We start from the raw sequence: 23,019 nt of genomic DNA, 5'->3' as shown, positions 1-23,019 counted from the left end.
TAGAAGAGGACTAGATAGCTGTAGAAATCAAAAAATGGGGGTGGAGAATATGTAGAACATGAAATAACACAGGCTATGCAGCTTAAATCACTGAATAAGGTATGTCAACACATCTGTGAACGCAGAGTACTCCAGAGGGCTGTTTGACGTTCAGAAAAGTGGATGGGTGAGTGACTGAATGTGCCATGATCTCTGCTACTGATACACAAAGGGTAATTTGACTTTCAGTGTGAGGGGTAGGGAAAAGAGATGTGAATGGTGTTGTTTTTTTGCAGTTTATATAGTACAAGCTTTGCCTAAGGGCATTAGAGCTTCACATGAACACCTGATTACATTACACAATATGAAATCGATGTTTTTATTATTTTTGTAGGCACAGAGAGAGATTAAGTGATTTATCCAGAATAGGGATGTTAACAGTGCACAAGTCCTAAAAAAAGAATTGGGGGACGTTGACGTCACGACAGCAAGTGACGTCACGAAAGGTGGCTTGCACCATCAGACTCATTGCCTCCCCTCACTCACCCCTTAGATGCGATTAAGGGCACATGCTCTCCCAATTAACTGCAGTAATTGATATCTGGCAGGAAAAGGAGAACAACTGAGACTAATTTACTCCCACCCCTTCTCACCTATTTCATGGTGGCGAGGGGGACCCAAAAAAACTGAGGATCTCCCTCTCTGGCCCTCACCAGCCCCCCATTACCCTAACTTTTCAGTCCTCCTCCGTACCCCAGTCCTCTGCAAAGGGACGGAAAGTGCCTTCCCAACAGCAGCTCCTTGAGGACTCCGTCACACCTGGAGGGAGCCTGAGGGCAGGCACACCTCGTGCTGTGACAGAAGGAGCTGCCCATTGTCACTCTGCCTCTGACCATTAGCCAGGGGCATGACGCGAGTCAGGCTCAGTATATGTATGTAAAGGTGGTAATAACAGCCTGTCAGGTTCTGCACTTGCAGTGGAGACAGGGACGCCCTGGTTGATTGGGCTGCTTAGTCAACTAAGAAAACGGCCGCAGGTCCATCGGCCGTGTCCGATTGCCTTCTTTTCCAATGTGAGCCGGTGCCCGGAGTGTGGCTCACTGGTTAGAGGAGGCATACCCTGAAGCAGAGGTCGGACCCGGGACCAGGGTTCAATTCCCGACGCGGCAGGGTCTGAGCCCGAGTGTCCACGGACTCGATAATTCTCACTTCGGTGCCGACTCGAATCGTGGGTTCAAACTCTGAAACTCTGGGCAATAGCTTGCTTAATCTCCACTACGCCCCCCCCCCGCGGCGGGATGCCTGGCTTTCACCTTGGGGATGCCCAGTACGGGTTATCTCACAGGGAAAAAGCCAGGACGGGTTCCCAATGCAAGCGCCGAGATGCCCAAGGGTAAGTCGAGCGCTATATAAGAACACACATACATACACTGGCCACACAATCGAACCTAGATCAGAACGCCCCCCCGCCAGGCATATACTACCTTACAACTGTTCCTGGTTTCCTAAAATGGTTTCTTCCGTTTAGTATCTCAGTGAGAATCTATCATGAGGCCGCTGCTGGACACGGTCTGTGGTTGGGAAGACTGACCACTGCACAATAATGGTTCATGCGGTGGATGCTTTTTGAAAAACTTTCACAAATGTGCAGTAATGCCTCTGTCCCCCTTGGTGTGCTGCTTGTTACCACGTACCTGTGCAATGCAGTCACTAATATTAAAATACTAAGCTGATAAAACGTCAGAGAGCAGGACAAAGCGGGTGCAGCGGCGAGGGCCATTTGTATTAGTACGCACCATACCCTGAGAGCGTGTAGCGCCAGCTCACACTTTAATGAGCGCACTGACATTTAATTAAGCCTTGGCATTGCTAGTTGAGAACCGGCGCTGAGTAGTAACGCACAAGGTTTTTTTAAGACTGCTTATGTATTAAAATGTGCAGTCCGCAATTGGAATTAGGTCAGGCGTGCCCCTAGGGATGTTTATCTCAACTGCAGCCTTGTGGAGATGCGCAGGGCTGTTTATAGAGGGTCCTGCATCCGGCAAATCCGCGGTTCCATGGCAGCGGGGCGTTCCCATGGCAGCAGGGTGTTTCCATTGGGAGGGAATCCTCTGTCCTACAGTCCACTCGACGCGTCATTAATATTCATAGAAGGCCTGCAAGTGATATACCGCACCTGTGCGCTGTGCGCAGGCCAGCATGGGGAATCGGGACTTCTTGAGAACAAAGATCATCCGTGGTACAGTGCTGGTGGTACTTGATTGGCCTGAATACATCTGTTAACGCTAATGAGCGTCTGTTAATGTTGACAACTCTATCACCTTCTGTTCAGTAAGTATAAGAACGTTCGACACTAGCAGTATTGAAAGGTTGGAATTCAATTGTACACCCTTTGATCATGCACATTTAATGTAACATTGTCGACGAGGTTTAGTGATTTGCGTCTTTTCTACTCCAGACTTGTATTATTACCAGCAGAGCCTTTGCTAAGATAGGCGCGGGCGGAGAAAAATGTTGCGCCCTTTTTGATGGTAGTAAATTAAATAAGGCAGCTGGGGTTCCTTTTGTGTTCACTGGTCAGTACCTGTGTCTTTCTCAGTTTCACCTCTACAACTCAACTTTGCTCCTCCCAACCTGTCAGCATTTTCTATCCTGCCTGTCACTCTCTAAACTCTATCACCACTCTGTCGGAATTAAAGGTTTATCATTTTATCAGCACTGTCAATTATCTCACTTCTGTCGCCTTCTCACTGCCCCACTTTTCTTAGATGTTTTCCTAAAGCGTTTCTTTACCGCACCCCTCTCACTCCCATCTGCTCTTCTCTCTGAGCGCTCTCTGCATTCTCCATTAACTCACTCAACTATCTCAAATCCTCTCTTCTTATCTTTGAACAGACTTCGCAGTAGTTTCTCCCTTCTCGCACCTGTCTACCCTCTCTCAGCTGCCTCTTTTACTTGTGTTATTGTGTGTCTCTGAGTTGTACCATTCTTATGAGTCTCACCTACCTTCCTCTCAGTAGTCTATCATCAGCTGTCTCTTTATTAGTTATCTCACACCTGTCTCTTACGTTATTTCGGTTTCTTTTAGCTATCTTTCTCATATCTGAGGTTTCTATTAATATCACAGCTCTCATACTGTCATCCCCTCTTGCTGTCCTCTCTCCCTGACTCTCAACTGTCTTTCTCACCTACTTGCCTATCACCCATTGTTTTCACCTTCCTCACAATTTAGGGGCATATCAACAAGGGCTTTATCTCTGCTTTTTTGTCTTTAAAAGCCAAAAAAGCAGAGATAAAACTAGCACCCTATCAACAACAGGGTGCTAACATGCAAATTGGCATGTTAGCACCCTTTTACTCTATGCTTCCCCTTGCATCTCTAATGAGATGCAAAGGAGGTGTTCCAGAGTAAAATAATAGGAGAAATGTCGCTAAGCGACATTTCTCCTATTTCCAAGAATATCGCTAACCCTGTTAGAGACAAAAAAAGCAGCGCTAACCTCGGTTAACGCTGCTTTTTTACGTCTGGTATTTTTCTGACTTAGCCATGATATCCTATGGAAGGAGGATATCATGGCCCAGTTTGTCTGTCCCTATCAATAATCTAACGTGAGATTATCGCTGGGTTTCCAGCGATAATCTCACGTTAGCCACTTAGCGTGAGGATTTTTATCGCTATTGAGATAAGCGTTGCTAATAGCACGCTATCTCAGCAATAAAAATCCACGCTAGCCGGCGATAATTATCCTAGCGCTAAGTGCGCTTAGCGATAATTATCGCCGGTTGTTGTTGATATGCCCCAATATACCTTTCTGTATCTCTCACATGATGGATGTCTCTAATCCGACTGCTACTCCCTCACGCACGTACCCCTGCTTTTGCTCCTCGATATCCCACGTCTCCTTATAATGTCCTCTTTCCCCTAATCCTTTCAGTATTTCTTCCTCATTTCCCCTCACAATACGTCTCCCTCTCTCTTCCAACCCCCCCCCACACACTCTCGCCTGCCTTTCTTCCTTCACGTGGTCTGGGGCAGCAGAACACACACACATACATTTTATGGGCATCCTCTCCACTTAAAATAATAAGTAATTGTTTTGAAAGTCTGTTGCTTTCCCTGAGTTCAGGGGTGCCCAGCACAGTTCTTGGGATCGCAGGAAGTGAGGCAGGGTCTTAGCTGCACCCCCTGGTGACACCCGTATGATGTCAACTAAAACCATTGGATTAAATAGGGATGGATGAGATTGTCAAAACAACCGAGTGATATAACCCCAAATTCCCGAAATTCATACTATATTTAAATTACACTCTCAAATGTCCTCAAATACTTTACTTGTTCATTACTACCACTAGCTAATCCGGCCGCATGCAAGACGCTGTTTTCCTAAATTTGTCCAGACTACATGTAGGGCAATCATTCTTCTCACGGCTTTAGTTAGATTAACAAATATTCTTTTGAGGTCTCTTTTGAGGGCCAGAATGTTGTCACTCATTAACACAGTATTCACCTAAGGTGTGTGTGTGTGTTTTTTGTACCATTTCCTTAGCCTCTTTGCGGTGGTTGGGTTCCCGATGGGCGTGCTGACCTTAGCTCGTTGTGGGGTTTCCCAAATGAAGGGATACCTCTGTCTTACAACCTTTCACCGAACACGCGCTAGATAGGGTGACCAACTGGCATGAGGGGAAATTCAGGACGGTGAGTGTAAAAATTCAGGACAAAGGGTCAAAATTCAGGACAAAAATTCAGGACATAAGGTCAAAATTCTGGACATAAATTTGCAACAAAAGGTACATTTTACAGACACATCAGAGGAGATCGCGCAATGGTATATAAGTAAATAGACAACCAACATAAGTACAAGTCAAAACAAGTTTATATTAGTTTGAGACAATCATGCACTTCACGTTTTTTTGGTATGCGTGTAGTTTTGAGCAACTCTACAGGTCTTTTTGTGTTATTTTATATGATCATAATCTATATGGTTACTGCATTGGGTTATTCAGTCTAATATATTTTGTTTACAGTTCATGGTCCTGAGCAAGCATTTGTGGTGAGAGAAGTGGTCGGGAAGATTTGTTCGGATGGACTTTATTACTAGCATCTCATATCTGAGTGCCACTGTGAGATATAAAGCAGCACGCATGGGAAGTAGCTAAATGGGTCTTGCACTGCTGGGCTAGAGTGCAGTCCTCCGAGTGACCAGCTTTGTGTCAGATGTCACTGGATTCAAGCTACCCTGGCTGATGAGGGGTTTTACCCCGAAACCAGTACCAGGATGCTTGTTTCTGGTCCAGTGAGGACCTGGCTTGGCAGTTCAGGCTGGACTGTTCCCATGAGGCAGAGGGTTAAGACTGATTTGCATATAGCTGGATCTGAACTGGGGTGGCGAAGTGAGCTAAAGAATGATGATGGATTCAACCCAGGTCTGTGACTGGGGGTGAGTGTCGAAAAGTTTCAGCTCTCCATCGATCATCTCCTTGTGTTTGCTTTGTTCTCCCTAAGTTGGCAGGGTATGCCCAGACGTGGGTCCCTTGCTTACTTTGCCACTGGATTCGCGCTAGCCTGGCTAATGAGGGGTGTTACCCCGAAACCGGTCCCAGGATGCTTGTTTCCGGTTCAGGGAAGTCCTGGTTTGGCAGTTCGGGCTGGACTGTTCCCATGAGGCACAGGGTCAAGACTGATTTTCATATGGCTGGGTCTGAACTGGGGTGGCGAAGTGAGCTAAAAAATGATGATGGATTCAACCCACTGTGACTGGGGGTGAGTGTCTGAAAAGTCCATCATCTCCATGTGTTTGCACTGTGAGATGTAAAGCAGCACACATAGGATGTAGCTTAATGGGTCCTGCACTGCTGGATTAGAGTGCAATCCTCTGAGTAGACAGCTTTGTGTCATATTATACATATAATTTTAGCAAAACCAAAAGGTCTTGGCTAATGTGAGACCTAATAAATTGAGCCAACGTCCATGGGCAAGTACATTTGCCGTTAATGATGGACATTGCACCCCAGTCTGAAATATGAAAATTGCACCAAGTCACTGAACTGCTGTTGTTCGCATATACAGGAGAAGAGAGCACAAGGATAGTACCACATCTCTCCTTCCCTGTGCCTTCCTATTTCCAGAGCACTGGAAGTATGCTTTGTCTTAAATCCATACATTGTGCATGAGAAAATGAAAGCAGACTCTGGGAAAAATAAAACAGGCACAGTCTCTTCGTAAAATGTCTAGCCTAGCAGTTTATTTTCTTTTTTTCAGTTGTGCAGACTCCACTCAAACCGGCTTGAGGGATCTGTAAAAGGAATATGGAAGGGTAGGGGGAGCACATGATGAAACTATTACAGCGCACTACACAATAGATTTCACAATAGCAGGAGTGCAGAGAAACAATTTGCGGAGCGCCATATAAAGTGTTGTCATAACAGGAGTAAACATTTAGAAGAATCACATTAGCATAGAAACAATAATCATTGTAGCATTTCCACATAGATGTGCAGAAGGTGTATGACATGAAAGCATGAAAAGGGAATTGCCGATCAATGCTAACCTTGAGATATTGAAATGTCGACAGTATAAAAAAATCCAGCCCAAAAAGATGCCAGCAAGATATACACTAGTAAATCTGAACGTAAGCAAGAAGAGTGGACGAAAGCAGGGTGAAGGTAGAAGAGCAGTATAGTTATACCAAGAAGTTGAGGATCACAGGTGGGGCAGTATAACCTTAAATGTCAGGCCCCCTTCTTTGTAGCTTGTTTTATGTGTCAGAAGCTGTACTGAGGTGATATCATGCAAACCCCTAAGGTTTACGTCTCCACCGCCTCTAGCTTGCAGGACACAAATGACCTCGAATGGTGCATGATAGGTTTCTGCTGACTGCTGTAGTAAAATGATGAAGAAGAGCTACAGGACAGCCATATGTAACTAGTACAGGGCTTTAAGTGGGGTGAAAAAACTGGGGGGTCTGTCAAAGGGGCTTGGCCGATGTAACTAAGGGTGTGACTTAAAAACACGTAAGCTAAGAAATCTGTGCTTAGCATATTTTGCGCCCGACTGGTAAATTTGCTGCTTCTGTCAGTGCATCCAGATAAGTAACACCATAATTAACAATCCACCTAGAACAAGCCAGGACTTTTGGCTTTGTCAATGGTTGTTAGATGCATAAGACAAATAAGCAACAACTTTGGCTTCATTGTAAATAATATTGAAAATGCTTCAGTTCTAAAATTATGAGACTGTGAAAGAACTGTAACCAGTGTCTTTAGAGTTACATCAAAGGCAGTGAAGGGTCGAAGTGCAGCAGAGTTAAGATTTTGTTTCCACCCTGAGGATTAGGGCAAAAATGGAGAGCCCAATAGGGACCCATCTCAGCACCTGCTTTTTAGAACTGTACCTGGCACTGAGCACAGGCAGGACCCGGCCCACTTAAAGCCCTGAACAATATCACATCCCATCTGTGATTATTTTGATGTTAGTTGCAAAGGTGACATTGATATATGTATTTTACTGCAGCAAATACAATATCACTATCCAGAGCCTGCATTTCCACAGTTAAAAGCGCAAGAAGGAAAAAATCATGTTTAATGCAAGGAGAATACGACAGGTCAATCCACCAGGGGCCGCATGTCATAAAGATTTTTTTTTTAGTAGCAAAGTCTTTGAATCACGCTTCCATAGCGAAACAAAAAACCTGTTTTAAGAGTGGGGAAAGAGGTTCTGAATTGTGAAAGGGGTTTTGCGACACCTTCCGAATTGTAAACATGAGACGGTATGAAATCGCAATGTAATGTAATAGTGGTTTGTGACCTCAGTTGTAGTTGCAAAGTACACACTTCACAGTTCAGCTTGGAACACCTTAACAATACCATGGAGAAAGAAGAAATCTTTCACCTCAGGCAGTTTAGGTCAATTAACACCTATTTATTTCTCATTCAAGCATCCTTTACATCCCCAGATTAACCAGTCCCCACATTTACATTCTTTGAAGCAGCCCGGCACCCTGGCTGCCCCTCCCTCTGAATCACTGCACGGGAGATCCCCCTACTGTGTGAGCTGAGCCATCTCAACAGCTGAACATTTGTCTATTGGCCCCAAGGCTAAAATTACGGACAAATGCCGTCCGTGGAAACTTCCTTCACGGACAACGGACACAACAGTAAATTCACGGACTGTCCGTGAAATTTACGGACGGTTGGTCACCCTAGCGCTAGATAGTGTCGTCTCCAGGCTGAAGGAGGTTAGTCCGATCTTGTGCAAACCATTTTAAGTATTATCAGTTCCAGCTTAACTTTATGGGGTTTTACAACGTACAGCAAGAATCTAATATTACTGTGCAATCTAGCAGGTTTAATGCTTAATAGAGAACTATCATAACAAAGATATACCAATATATTTGGGCTGGTGCTCTAACAGAGGAAACGTTATTTGTTTTAGTGACTTGGCGATATTGAGGTGGACTTGACGACTGTTCCGGAAGTGTTTGATTTGTTGACCTTATATATTTCTGAGCATGCCACAGTATTAATAGTATTGGAAATGTACTGCTACTTGATGTTTGATCACATCATCGTTGCTGTGCTGGCACTGAACAACTAGCAATAGTTTGTGTCCAGAAAGTAGATGATCCATATTGAATAGACTTCTCCTCAGTTTTATTCTCACCCCTGCAACTATATAACCAAAGAAAGTGGAAAAACCAGGCACCATCAGCAACTGGTGTGTGAGTGAGATCTGGTGAACGAGGGCACAAGAGATGGCTTTAACCAGGGTAGATGGTGTAAACGGTATATGGGTTTGCACAACCACATTCACAGGTTTCACCAAGATGCTCATGCTACCATAAACATAGTGCTAGTGTCATCAGAGAGCATCATCAGAGTGAGGAGTATAGCTTGGGTGGCTCAATTTACTAGGATGCAAGTGACAGGCCTGAGAGAAGTTCACCAAGAGTCCTAGGCTAAACATTCAGAAAACAAATTCAGTTATGTTTTCAGAGCACATCAAAACAATGTAATTGGCCATAAAACACACAGCCTTCTGTAGTAAAATATGATACATGATAAAAATTGGGGCACATAAAACATGCAGTGGTATGAGCATGGTGACTAGTTTCCTCCCTGACCATATGGATAATGATTATAGTCTTGGACTTTTGTGTGATAGTCTAATGCATTCTGGTTGTTGTAGTCTTGTTTTGCTTCCATTGAACTAATTAGACAAACACCAGATGTCAATCATTTGTAGGTGAAACGTTCAGGACTGAAAATTGTGTCTGTATTGGCTCGGAGTGAACCGGCCATCGTAAGTAGGAGCATGGAGAGATAACATGTATGAATGTAGCTATCAGGAAATTCAGAAACGGAGCCATGTAGAGATGAAAAGGGAGCATAATCTTTACACTACAAGGGAGGTGATTACATGAATTTAACCAGTGTAGGAAAGTGTCCTTTTTGTATGGTTACCCCCTCACCTATTGCTCCAAATGCCGATGATCTTGACTCGGATAGTGCACTGGAGTCTGCTGCACATAGCCCAGTGCCAGTGCTCTCTCCCAAAACTGTTATGTTCAGCTTGGTAATCCCAAATTGGCAAAGACATTACCCCCTCGTAAGTGCCTAATATATGGTGCCAGGGTTCCCCAGGGCTGCAGCACAGTTTTGTGCCACCCTCTATGACCCACGCAAACTACTGACAGCAGGCCTGCCATTGCAGACTGCAGGAAAATTGAAACTGCTCGAACTATACTTTGCCCTCACTATGTGCGGCAGAGTCAAATACACTATCTTTAATACATGTTAGGCACCCCAAGGTAGGACTCTCCTCAACCCAGGAGGCATGCTGCAGTATATTAAAGGTGAGGACATAAAAGTGCAAGCCTATATGTACCCATAGTGGGGTTCTCCATTGGAAACTACTGCTCTTAGTGTTGGCGGTCCATAGGATAATATGGGCTGCCACCTGCACATTTTTGAGGTAGGCATCTCCGTTATCGTACAGCTGAAATATGTCATGTTTAGTATCAAACAATGTGCCTCTCACCCCTGACAAGAATCATGAACCCTGGGTGAAGTGGCATGGATGTAAGTGGTGACCGTAGAGGTTACCCACCTCATTTTCACAGCTGCTCTGGCTGTCAAGCCTGCGCTTTCCCTCACCTGCTGCCACCAAGCCAGGATTCTGACCTTCTGCCAGGCAGTGTAATCACTCCAAGGAGTCAGGAACAAAGGCTTTGGCAGGAAGGTGGTCACACCTCCCTCCTTTCAAGCAGGCTAGTGAAGTGGCACATCAAGGCAGTCCTCTTCAAAGGTTGCACCATGTCTGATATGCATCAGGGCTGACTTCCAGTTGAGGAAACAGCTGCCCTCCTTCCCCACGCCCATTTGCTCACACAGGTGGGAAATTAGTTAGTCAAAGAGGTGTACACCCCCAGAAGGCTAGCAACACCTCCAGGATGGGCAGCCTGGTCTGTAAACTACATTTAGTTTTTTGCCATCTTTAGGAGTGACAGAATAGAGAGCTCTGGGTAGAAAAGGCAACCTGCACCCCTGAATGTGCTCCCCAGGGGCAGACTAGCTGCAGGGACGAGCTGCACATTGGTTTCTAGCTCCCGCACCCCTAACTTCCCTAAATCTGGGATTAAAGGGACCCCGACAACAGAACATCTGTTCTGAACAACTTGCATCAAGGAAGAACCAAGAGGAGACCTGTGGCGCCCACAACAGGACTTTGCCCACAGCACAAAAGCAAAAGAGGGATAATTTGTCCCTGTGGCAACATACTTGGAACTGAATAATCGAGCCTCGTTCTTGCTAAAACGTGGCACTCCCTGCGAGAGGTTCTCTTGTGGAAACCAGAAGCATCCTCAGACTTGCCCGGACTATTGGCAATAGTCCTCCGCAAACTGCAGGTAAACACACTCACTGGATCCAATGAATCGCTGGCCATCAGGCCCTCTGTGGTATTGCCCATATCCAGATTGTCCATGTCATTGTGGGAGACGAAGTCCTGCCTGCCACAAAGTTCAGGCTGCTTCCTCACTCCCCAGGACCCAGTGAAGTGCCAGTACCTCTTTTGCAAGGCTTATCGCTACCATGTCTTGCTGGTTGCCAATCTGACAACTAACCCCCACACAACGCTGCATGCAACCTTCATCCAACGTCAGCAGCTGTGCATCTGTTCTGTGTTTGCATTCTGTTTTCTTGCAGCATTGTGTAAGCAGTACAACCAGCATCCCTACGGCTCCCGTTCAGCACCACAGACAGCCAGGACAACTCTGCACCTGGACTCCATGGGCTAGGTAAAATTGAAGTGAATGTAGTGGCCTGGTCCAGGGGCCCACATGACCTTAACCTTGTAAGGGTTCCACACAAATCGGCCTGAAAATGACTAATTGTCACTAGTGGTTTTTCCCACTGACCGCAATTGCATTGTAGATTGCTAAGTAATGCAATCAGTCTTCAGTCAGAGAGGCTGGCATTCAACACCAGGTTAGTGCTATCAGTCTTAGCTAGACTAGAACCAGTACTGTGAGGTTCCTGACTGACTATGGAATATCCCCGTAGTGACATGAAGTTGCTTTGTGTGTGTGTGCGCGTGTAGGGTTGGGGGGTGATGGGGGTGGTTTGGGGGGGCGACATCTACAATATCTGATAGTGTTTCCTTAACATGCTCCAATAATTCATGATACTCTCTGTATTGCCAGACAAGGTAGAAGAAGGATCTAAATTACATTATATATTATCATATATATAAGTATTTTTTTCAAGGAAAAAATGAGGAAAATGTTTTATTTCTATAATAAAACAAATTAAACTACACCACCCGTAGAAATTCAAAAGTTAGAGTTATAATTAAGTCATAAATTCCATTCCAACCTAAACTTTTTAAAAATCGCCACGTTCATACAGAGTATTGTAAACTCGATAGACTAAATCAACTGTAACTCAGCCTTCGACCATGCCCGGTGTTCTCATAAATGTACTTTGAGATGGCATGAGTGTTGTTATGAATGTTATCCGTGACCACGCTATAAGTCATGCAATATTAAAGTGTATAAGGGTAATAAAGGGTATAAGCAGTGAATGGTGAAGACATGATTTATTTATAATTTTGTTTCATTTATATGTGAATAGTATGATAGTACTTGTGGTGTTGCATGGAGTGGAGTGGCATACAGTGGGGTGGAGTCGCGAGCTCAGAGTAGCATAAAGTAGAGTGGCACAGAGTGCTGTAGCATTGAGTACAGTAGAGTATAGTGGTATACAGTACAGTAGAGTGCTGTAGAGTATACTCCACTGGGGTAGAGTGCAGTGAAGTAGAGTAGTGGACGCTAGAGTAGAGTGCCTTAAAGTGCAGTGGCATGGAGTACAGCAGTGTACAGTGCAGTGGTGTAGAGTGCAGTGATGTAGTGTAGAGTGGTGCAGAGTAGAGATGCACAGAGAGCAGTGATGTGGAGTAGAGTGGTGTACAGTGAAGTAGCATACAGCAGAGTGGTGCAGAGTGGAGTGGCATGCAGTATAGTGGCATGCAGTGGGGTATAGTGGTGTGGACTACAGTGGGTTGAAGAGAGTTAGAGTGGAGTGTACAGTGGAGTGCAGTAGAGGGAAGGGATAGAGTAGGTTGGGGTAGAGTGGAATGGTGTAGAGTGGTATAGAGTGAATTGGGGTAAAGTACAGTGGTGCAGACTAGAGTAGAGCAGCGTAGAGTGCAGTGGCATAAAATGGTGTACAGTGGCATACAATGGAATAGAGTAGAGGATTTAGAGTGGAGTGGTTTAGCTTATAGTGGCATAGCGTGAAGTGGTGTAGAGTAGCTTGGAGTGTCATAGAGTATATTGGAGTGGGGTTGAGTGTCTTAGAGTAGAGTGGTGTAGAGAGAAGTGGGATGGTGGTGAACAGTAGAGTGGCATAGATATAGTGGCGTAGAATAGAGTGGCATACAGTTAAGTGGGGTAGAGTAGAGGGACATACATCAGAGTGGCATAGAGTGAAATCAGGTAGAGTAGACTGGTGTGAAGTATAGCAGTATAGAGTGTAGTGGCATACAGTAGAGTGGGGTAAAAAGAAGTGGCATAGAGTGCAGTGGCATAGACTGGTGTACAGTGGCATCGAGTACCATTGCGTGGAGTACAGTGGGTGGGAGTCATGTAGATAGACTGCAGTGGTGTAGAGTGCAGTGGCATATGGTAGAGTAGTGTAGAGCAGAGTGGCATACAGTGCATTGGTGTACAGTGCAGTTGCATACAGTGGTGAAGAGTAGCTTGTAGTGGCATAGAGTACAGTGGTTCATGCTAAAGTGGGGTAGAGTGGCATAGAGTATAGTGGCATAGAGTGAAGTGGGGTAAAGTGTAGTGGCATAGGGTGGTGTGGAGTGGTGTACATTGAAGTAGAGTGGCATGGAGAGATGCACAGTGGCTTGGAGTGGTGTACACTACAGTGGCATGGATGAGAGTGGCGTAGAGTAGAGTGCCATAAAGTAGAGTGCTGTACAGTGGAGCTGTATTGTGTGGAATAAAGTAGGCTAGAGTGGCATACCGTGACATTGAGCGGAGACGGATGGTGTACAGTAGAGTGGCATATAGTGCAGTGGCCTAGAGTAGAATGGTGCAAAGTAGATTACAGTGGCCTAACATAGAGTGGAGTGCAGTGGTGTACAGTGCAATGGGTTAGACTGTAGTGGCTTAGAGTGTAGAGTAGATCACAGTGGTGTTCAGTGCAGTGACAGAGTGCTGTGGTATAGAGTAGAGTGGTGCAGTGGCATAGAGTGGTGCAGAATAGAACGTAGTGGTATAGAGTGCAGTGGCATGCAGTACAGTGGTGTAGGGTCGAGTTTGAAGAGTAGACTGCAGTGGCAGATAGTAGAATGACAATGGACAAGAGTAGAGTGGTGCAAAGTGGCATAGAGTGGTACAGAATAAAGTGCTGTGGCGTAAAGCACATTTGAGTAGAATGGTGCAGAGTAGGGTGTAGTGGCATAGAGTAGTGCAGACTAAAGTTCAGTGCAGTGGTGTAGAGTGGACCTGCATACAGTAGTGTAGAGTGGTATAACGTTGATTAGCGTAGCTTGGAGTGGCATAGAGTGATGTGGGTAGAGTGAGGTTGGTAGAGTTGAGTGGCATACAGTGGAGTGGCATAGAGTGAAAGAGTACAGTGGGGCAGACTACAGTAGAGTGGCATACACTGTAGCAGCGTACAGTGCAGTGCCTTACTGTGGATTAGAGGGGCATAGAGTGGAGTGGCATAGAGTAGGTTTGGGTGGCATAGTAGAGCAGTGTACGGTAGAGTGAAATAGGGTAGAGTACAGTGGTACAGACTAGAGTAGAGGGGTGTAGAGTACAGTGTCAGAGTGCAGCGCTTTTCGGTGCACTAGATGGGTATAGAGTGGAGGGGCATAGAGTAGCTTGGAGTGGTGTAGATTACAGTGCAGTAGCATAGAGTGCATTGGCATACCGTGGAGTGGCATACAGCTGAGTGTGGTAGAGTGGAGTGGGGTAAAGTGGGATAGAGTAGGGTGCAGAGCAGAGTGTACTGGAATAGGGTGGAGTACACTGAAGTGGAGCACAGTGGGTTGGAGTGATGTAGAGTGGTGTAGAGAGGGCTGCGAGCAGTGGATTAGCATAGTGTTATAGAGTGAAGTGGTGTGGAGTGCCATGGAGTAGAGTGGCTTGGAGTGGTGTAGACTAGAGTGGCATTGTGTGGAGTAGTGTAGAGTGGCATACAATGGCACTGAGTTGAGTGGTATGGTAAACCGTAGAGTGGCATAGAGTGCAGTGGCCTAGAGTAGAGTGCAGTGACATAAAGTGGTGCAGAGTAGAGTGGCAGAGAGTGGTTTAGGATACAGAGCAGTGACGTAGAGTGGTGCTGAGAAGAGTGCAGTTGCATGTGGGACAGGATAGAGTACACTAGCATAGAGTAGTGCAGAGTAGAGTGGAATAGCATGGTGCAGAATAGAGTGCAGTGGAATACACTGGCATACACTGTGCAGTGGTGTACACTGGTAAAAGTACAGTGGTGTAGATTAGAGTGGAGGAAAGTAGACTACAGTGGCGTAGAGTGCAGTGGCATGGAATAGAGTGGTGCAGACTAGAGGACAATGGCGTACAGTGCACTAGCATACAGTAGAGTAGCTGGGAGTGGTGTTGTATAGAGTGGCATACAGTGCAGTGGAGTACAGAAGAATGGAGTACACAGACATGGCAGTTAAAGTGGCGTACAGTAGAGTGGTGCAGACTAGAGTAGAGTAGCATATAGTGCAGTAGTGTATTGTGCAGTAGCATACAGTGATGTAGAGTGGCACAACGTGGAGTAGAATAAAGTAGAGTGGTATAGATTGAAATGGGCTAGAGTGAAGTGACATAGTGGTTTGGAGTTGAGTGGCATACAGTAGAGTGGCATTGTGTGGAGTGGGGTAGAGTAGCGCACAGTGTAACTGTGTGGAGTGGCATGACATACACTACAGTGGCATAGAGTGCTGTGGCCTAGAGTTGAGTGGTGCAAAAAAGACTAGAGTGCAATGTTCCATAGTGGAATGCATTGGCATAAAGTAGAGTGATGCAGATTAGAGGACAGTGGTGTAGAGTGCAGTAGCGTAGAGTAGTGAAGACTAAAGTGCAATGTTCCAGAGTAGAATGCAAATGGTACAAAGTAGAGTGATACAGATTAGAGCCCAGTGGTGTAGAGCGGTGTAGAGTGGCAATAGCATAGAGTAGTGACGAATACAGTGCAGTGGTATAGAATACAGTGGCATAGTCAGTGCTGAGATGTCATCAGTGATGTCATTGACCAGGTCATGAATGACCTAATACATGAGGTCAGAAGCAGTGCATTGTGGGGACGAGAGTTAGTTAGCTCAGCTAACTATAACTTCTGAATTTGTCTGGTTTTCTACAAGTGAAATGTCAGCCTAACTATTACGCCCCTGTAACCTTTGTTTTTTTGGTGAATTTCTAAGGTTATATAAAATTATATTTCCTAACTATAATGTCCCTCTAACCTTTGTTTTTTTTCAGTGAATTTCTAAGTTTAAAAAAAATGCTAATTCCTAACTATAACGTCTCTGTAACCTTTTGTTTTTCCATTACATTTCTATGGCTTTTTAAGTAGCAATTGTTTTTGCATAGTGATGAGGAAAGGAGGTGGGGCCTCTGACCAGCTCTCAGGAGTCCCGCTGTGTAGGACTTACAGAAAGTACTGATGGAGCAAGGACTCGTATAAAATAGACTTGCTCGGATGCAATCCTCTCAAATAACTCGTAATACCGCAATAATAATGTTTGTAAAGATTAACATGCACCACAGTCCATACACAAGTTTAAGAGAACCTTGCCTATGTGTAATACTAACAAATAACCCGAGTGAAATTTAAAATGGTTGCTAACGCGGGATTCTATACTGCGCATGCGCCAACTGCATCTACGCAGATTGATCTATCGCTTGGTGGGAAAATTCTGCAGCTGCGCATTAGTAATTAAAATGGCCACTTGAAACTCACTTGTTAAGCACCTGCTTCACTGGAAACTAAAACATGCTGTTTACTAAATGCTAACACAGGGAGGCTTATTATAAGTAAATGGGATTAGAGTAGAGATAGGTGGTATACAGTGAAATCATTTTATTTTGAATTTAATATGTCTCTTTCTGACCTCTCTACTAGTTCATATTTGGGCCTCCGAGGGTGACCGATGTCCATACAGCCCGTGTCTTTCGCGCAAGCACAGTAACAACTCGCCAGAAGCCATGATGATGTACTTGAATCTCAGCCAAGGCTACTTTTGTAACATATCCTGGGAACCTGTTGGACGTCCGGCAATTTCAACAGAAATAGAGTTTCATGTATATATTTTGTTGATAAAAATGTGAATGCGGGTGGGAAATAAAGCTTGAGAAATTAAATTGATGGGCGAGAACACTGAACAATAGAAAATTAATAAAAAACTTCGCATGGTGTGATGATCATCCCTCCTTCCTCGTCCAATCAGAATTAGGAGTTTCATAAATTTGAAACATTTAGGGGTGGTACATACCATTAGGAAAGTATAATTGAGGTAGTTTAGTTAGTTAGATATAGTTCGTGATGCTGAGAGACCGGGATGCTGTCCGAGAGCTGAGCAAAACCTGAAGAAGAATCAAATTCCAGAACTTAGAGCCTAAACCTAATTAATTAGAAGAAGATCGCAGAAAAATCGAGGAAGAAGATAGTGTCAGAGAGGGGTGAGACACAGGTGTCGGATCTAGAAGAGGTCATCTATTCTGTCCCTGAATCCTGTCCTGAACCTTTGTCACCTGAGCTGTCCCAGGGGACCCTTCCAGCTCCTTGGCCAAGGGGTTGGTTTCCACACCATTCTAGGTAACTATAAATCTATGTAGTATGTCATGTTACTGCTCTCTCTGTGTTCCCCTCTTCAGGTACTGTCATCATAACTACATTGTTTAGATAGAAGAATTTGTTGACTTTTGATAGATTGATTTTTCCTTCCTTAGAGAAAACGATATCGAATTGTATTGGTTTCTGGCTCACGTGACTATAACTAGATAAACATTTAAAATTCTTCCTGAGTCTGTGGTTATTTAGAGATATTTATTCTGTCATATCGCCTATACCAAGTTAAAAAAAGGTCCATTGACAAGAGGAAAGTACCTTTGGCCAGAAAAATTTGGTTAGAAATGACAAAGTAAGCTTATCTTACAGGTATTATCACAACAAATTGATCCCAGTGGTACTTTACTAGCGTATGTGAATGTGTGTTTATGGGCCCAGGTGAGTACGTGGATTGTGAGTACCTATAGCTGGTAACCCGCTGGATCCGTTTTTCTGGTAGCAGAGCTATGGTTATTTTATTAACTATTTAGGTGATAAATATTGAGATTTGAATATGTGTTAAACCCGTTTGTATTTGTTTGATGGAGTCTGGAAATTCCCGGGAATATTGAATAGCGGGTGGTGAATGGAAGCCAAACTGCAGTGAGGTTACTCGTCTGTTGGAATTGAACTGAGAAGCTATGCAGGGCCGGCAGTGCTGACCTAGGAATTATTTTCTTCTTTTGTATAAAAGTGAGAGTGATTGATAGCACAAGAAGTTCAGTGGGGAAGCTTTGGTCTTATATCACCTAGAAAGGGTAATACTGAAGGAGCAGCAGGTTAGTCGGAGCTTGAGTGAAGGGTAAGCGGAAGAGTTTTACTCGTAGTGTGTGAAGAGTAAGCGGAAAGGTTTTACTCGCAGTTAAAGAAATCGACTGTCCTTTGATTTTAGCGGAACAGACAGAGTAGCGAGTGTTTCTATGTTGTCATTAATGAATTTTGTATGAAAATTGTAAGAAAATACATTTTTTGTGTTACCTTGTAAAGGAGGGATCAGCTGCTGGGGTTGCACTGACGTCACAGAGGGCCACGCTGGCATTGGTTGAAACAGCGGGCGTGTGACTGAATCAAAATTATAAAGGAGGGGTCAGTAGTAAGGAGAAATACTGAGGTCACAGAAAGGCCGCGCTAGTATTGGCTAAAAGAATTGCGTGAGTCAGAACTTGATTGTTTGAGAGAAAAAGAAGCAGCTCTGGTATTAGTCGAGTCATTAGAGTAAGAGTGAATATTTAATTGGTTGTCACAATAGAAGCTGTATTTGACAGTCGGATTTGCATGTGGAAACACGATCCAACATTAATAGGGAATCGCCCAGACAGAAGGCACTTAGGATTTGTCCGAGAACAATATATAAAAGGATCGTCGCACAAAATGTTCAGAGAAAAGAGAAAGATGACATTTATTTATGCAGAAAATTAAAAATTATTTTAAGAAGGATAAAACCATTAAGACTAGAGAAGAAATTCTTATCCCTCCCCTGAAAACGCCCGCATCATTTATGATGATGGAAAGAGGCTATCCTACCTGTGTATGGTTAGAGAATTGGATAGAATACACAAAAGATGCTGGAATATTAGCTTTCCCCGAATTTGGAACATTTGATGGGAGAATCTTACATAACTTACGCACTAGAATGAATGAATTGGAACCCAGACCTAGATTGACCCAGTACAAAGCCTTAGAAGAATGGGAGACTGAAGCATTCGAGCACGATAGATCAAGAAGTAATAGAAACTTGAGTAGATTTTATCCCAAATTTCCACGTGAAACCCGAGATAGTCAGATGAAGCAGTGGTGACAAGCCATGGTGGCTGAAGGATTATATCCTGTATTGATGGCTGAGGAACAGACAGAAGGCAAATGTACAGAAAAAATAAAGCACGTAATAATGGCAGGTAGTGGAGACTCAGAAGATGATTATTTAGAAGACATTTTAATGAAAAATCCTCCGCCTTATCATAAAAGACCTAATAGAACTACCCCGAGTGCCCCAATTTTAGAAACACCTTTAGTTCCACAGGTTGTACATAATGGAGTGTTGGCTCTCCCAGAAAATGGCACATTCCATGGGAGAATATTACATAATTTGAGGATGCGAATGAATGAATTAGAACCCAGATCTGAATTAACACAGTATGAAGCTTTAGAAGAATGGGAAACTGAGGCATATGAGCGCAACGGGTCCAGAAGTAGCAGAAGTTTAAGAGGATTTTTTCCTAGACAGGCGCGTGAATCACGAGATAGATGAAACAATGGAGATAAGCAATGATCACAGAAGTACTGTATCCTGTACTAATGGCTGAGGAACAATCCGGAGGCAAGTGTACAGAGAAAACCAGACATTTGACAAAGACAGGTTGTGAGGAATCAGAAGATGAGTCCATGGAGGACATTTTGAAAAACCCTCCACCATACCAGGAGGGACCCGTAGAACTACTCCTAGTGCTCCTGTTTTAGGAACACCTTTGGTTCCACAAATTATACATGAGCCAATGAATGGAACGGTACTTCAGAAGAAGGAAAGGGAAGCAATAAATAAAAATAGAGTAGAACTAATACAGAAATTAAACCAATTGAGTACACACCCTGAAGCACTGACTATACCAGTGACCATAGGTCCGGTTGTCCCATTGTATGGGGACAAAACGATATGTCCCAAACCACCAGTCATGACCACACCTATAATTCAACGTAGAAAAGAAAATATAATAATTGATGACCAAAGCAGTGAGTGCGATTCAGTAATATCATTAATGGACTTACCAATAAGAGGACAGATAAATGAAACCCCGAAAAGAGCTACACCTAGTTGTTCAAAAGAAATATGATTAGAATCTTCAACAGAAAGTAAGAATACCACAATGGTATCACCAGAAGATTTAGAAAGATGGGCGCAGGGAATAGATTAGCCGAAACAACCCCAGAAGATCTTAGATATTTACAAATTGAGAGTGGAACTGGAAGAAATGATAGATGGAAAAGTGGGATTGGACAGATTAGATGCCTACAGTGAAGAAGAATTACTATTTATTTGTAGAAGTATTACTAGAAACATGAAGATATTTCATGAAAAATTGACAGACCTAGCTTCTGAAATGGGAATTGAGATAGGGGAATCAAAGGTATTACAGAAACCATATAGAGCAGAATTCAGTGACAAGGATTTGGAAAACATGAATGTGTCAGGAAGTAAATTACAGGTTAAGGAATTAATGAATATTTTGGAGAAATGGGGAGATTTAGGCAAATGGAGAGCCAGGTGGATAAAGAAAAAGGAGGAAGCACAATCAAAGCGAACAACTTCAGAGTTTTTAATAAGAGAAACAGGAAAGATAGAAAGATTGTGCCCAATGAGAGAAGTTCCTGGAGGAGGATATGTGCATGTTCCATGGACAAGACAAGATATTTTGTCATTTACTAATGATTTCCCAAAGTTAAGAGAAAAACCAGTTGAATGGTACCGACAAGTTGAAAGGTTTGTGAAGGTTTATAAGATTTTGTTGAAGGATTTGGATGGTCTGTTTGACATAGTGGTACCTGCCAATTTATGAACAGAATGTAAGATTACAGTTGATTGGCCTAGTGATGAGTACCCGAGAGACAAGAAAACAGGAGCCCCTTCAGAAGAGGTAATGAGAAAATATCACCAGGTGATTACTTTCTTGAAAGGGAAAATTCCCCCAAAGGACACAGATTGGGTAAAGATAGATAGAACCACGCAACACATAAATGAGACTGTACATGCCTATTACGAGCATCTATTGCAGGCATTCAAGCAGTATAGTGGATTAGAGAACATTGGAGATAAGGATATGGGACATTTTTGTATCGTTTTGTGTCAGGATTGAGACCAGAAATTTGTCAGTTGATTCAGCAGCACATGTTGTGCTGGCAAGCAAAGCCGATCGATGAGATTCTCAAATACGCCAAGTACTGTGGAGATGACATCGAAAATAGATGAAAAAAGTTAGAAGAAAAGGTGATGTGGGCCCAAGTGAAATTAGCAGAACACCAGGAGCTTAAATTAAACAGTCAGACAGGGGATCAAGGGAAAGGACAAGGCCAGAATGAAAATAATGGGGGTAAACAGAGAGGACGAATGAATAGAGAAGAGGCAAAGAAGTTTCCCTGTCATGGGTGCGGAAAATTGGGGCATTGGAAAAACGAGTGTAAAAATATTCAGAATAATAATGGCCCAAATCCAAATTTAAATCCACAGACGCTGAATGAGGTGATGAGTCAACCTCAGCAGGTTGTAAATCAGCAGAGTCAGTTGCCACCTGCCCCTTTGCCAAATTTTGTGAACAGAGCCAAGTACAATGCGGACACCGGATTTCAAGGAGAAAGTGGTAAGAAACATTCTGTAACTTCACAATTTCTTTTGCAGGACAGTTTTCTTGATGACAGCAGTCAATGACGGTGCCTGAGAGGGGAGGAAAAGGAGTGCGTACTTGGCACATCCTTACCGGTAGATCAGTCAGGTCCATATATTGATGGTAAAGTAGAAGGAACAGGTATTACCTTTTTGTTGGACACTGGTGCTACCCATTCTACTGTGAGAACAGCAGACATTCCAAACCTACCCCTCTCGGTAAAAGCGATCCAAGTAGCGGGCATTTCCTATAAACAGATTAGAACACCTATTACAAAACAAATGGAGGTGCGTATTGGCAATTTTAGAGAAATGCACAAGTTTGTGGTATGTGACTCTAGTCCAGTAAAGTTACTAGGAAGGGACCTATTGTGCAAAATGAATTGTACAATATTTTGCACACCAGATGGTGTTGCAATTCAGACCCCCCCCCCCGATGAAGACGGAGTTTACAAAATCATTTCAGCTAAGCAAGGCACAGAGGTAGGGGAGATGTATTCATTAATGTTAAAAGACGATTTACCAGATGAAGTCAAAACGACAGTAAATCCTGAAGTGTGAGATTTTACAGGAAAGGAAGTAGGGTTGATGGCAAATGTAGACCCAGTGAAGGTGACTGTGAAGGAAGGTGCAGATTATCCAAACACTCAACAGTACAAAATGAGTTCTGAAGTCAAAGCTGGTGTTGCAGCAGAAATTGATCGAATGATTCAACAAGGCATTCTAAAAGAGATAATGAGTAGTCACCTATAATTGGCATTAAGAAACCTAGCGGTAAATATAGGATAGTTCAAGATTTAAGAAAGATTAATAAGATTGTCATGCCTTGTTGTCCTGTAGTGCCCAATCCAGCAGTAATTCTACTCCAGATACCATGGAAAGCAGGATGGTTCACTGTAATTGATGTATGCCAAGCCTTTTTCTCCATACCATTACACCCAGACAGCCAGTATCTTTTTTTATTTAAATTCGAGGACCGTATTTTAGTCTGGAATCTGGTTCCTCAAGGGTATACAGAAAGCCCCTCAATATTTAATCAAATATTGAAAAAGTGTTTAGAAACCTTAGTACTGCCCAGAAAGTCAGTTCTAGTTCAGTATATTGACGATTTGTTAGGCGCATCAAAGACGAGAGATGATTGTGTTACTGATTCAATTGCTTTGTTAAATCATTCGGCCAATTTCTCAAGGTGTCCCCAGAGAAATTGCAATTCTGCAGGACTGGAGTCGGATATCTAGGACATCAAATAGAACAAGGAGTGAGGAAAGGGACCCCTGAAAGAATAAAGATAATAAAACAAATGCAATTACCACAGA

The sequence above is a fragment of the Triturus cristatus genome, chromosome 11 (genome assembly GCF_964204655.1).
Source record: "Triturus cristatus chromosome 11, aTriCri1.1, whole genome shotgun sequence".
Classification (NCBI taxonomy): Eukaryota; Metazoa; Chordata; class Amphibia; order Caudata; family Salamandridae; genus Triturus; species Triturus cristatus.
Note: the sequence above shows the minus strand (reverse complement) of the source record.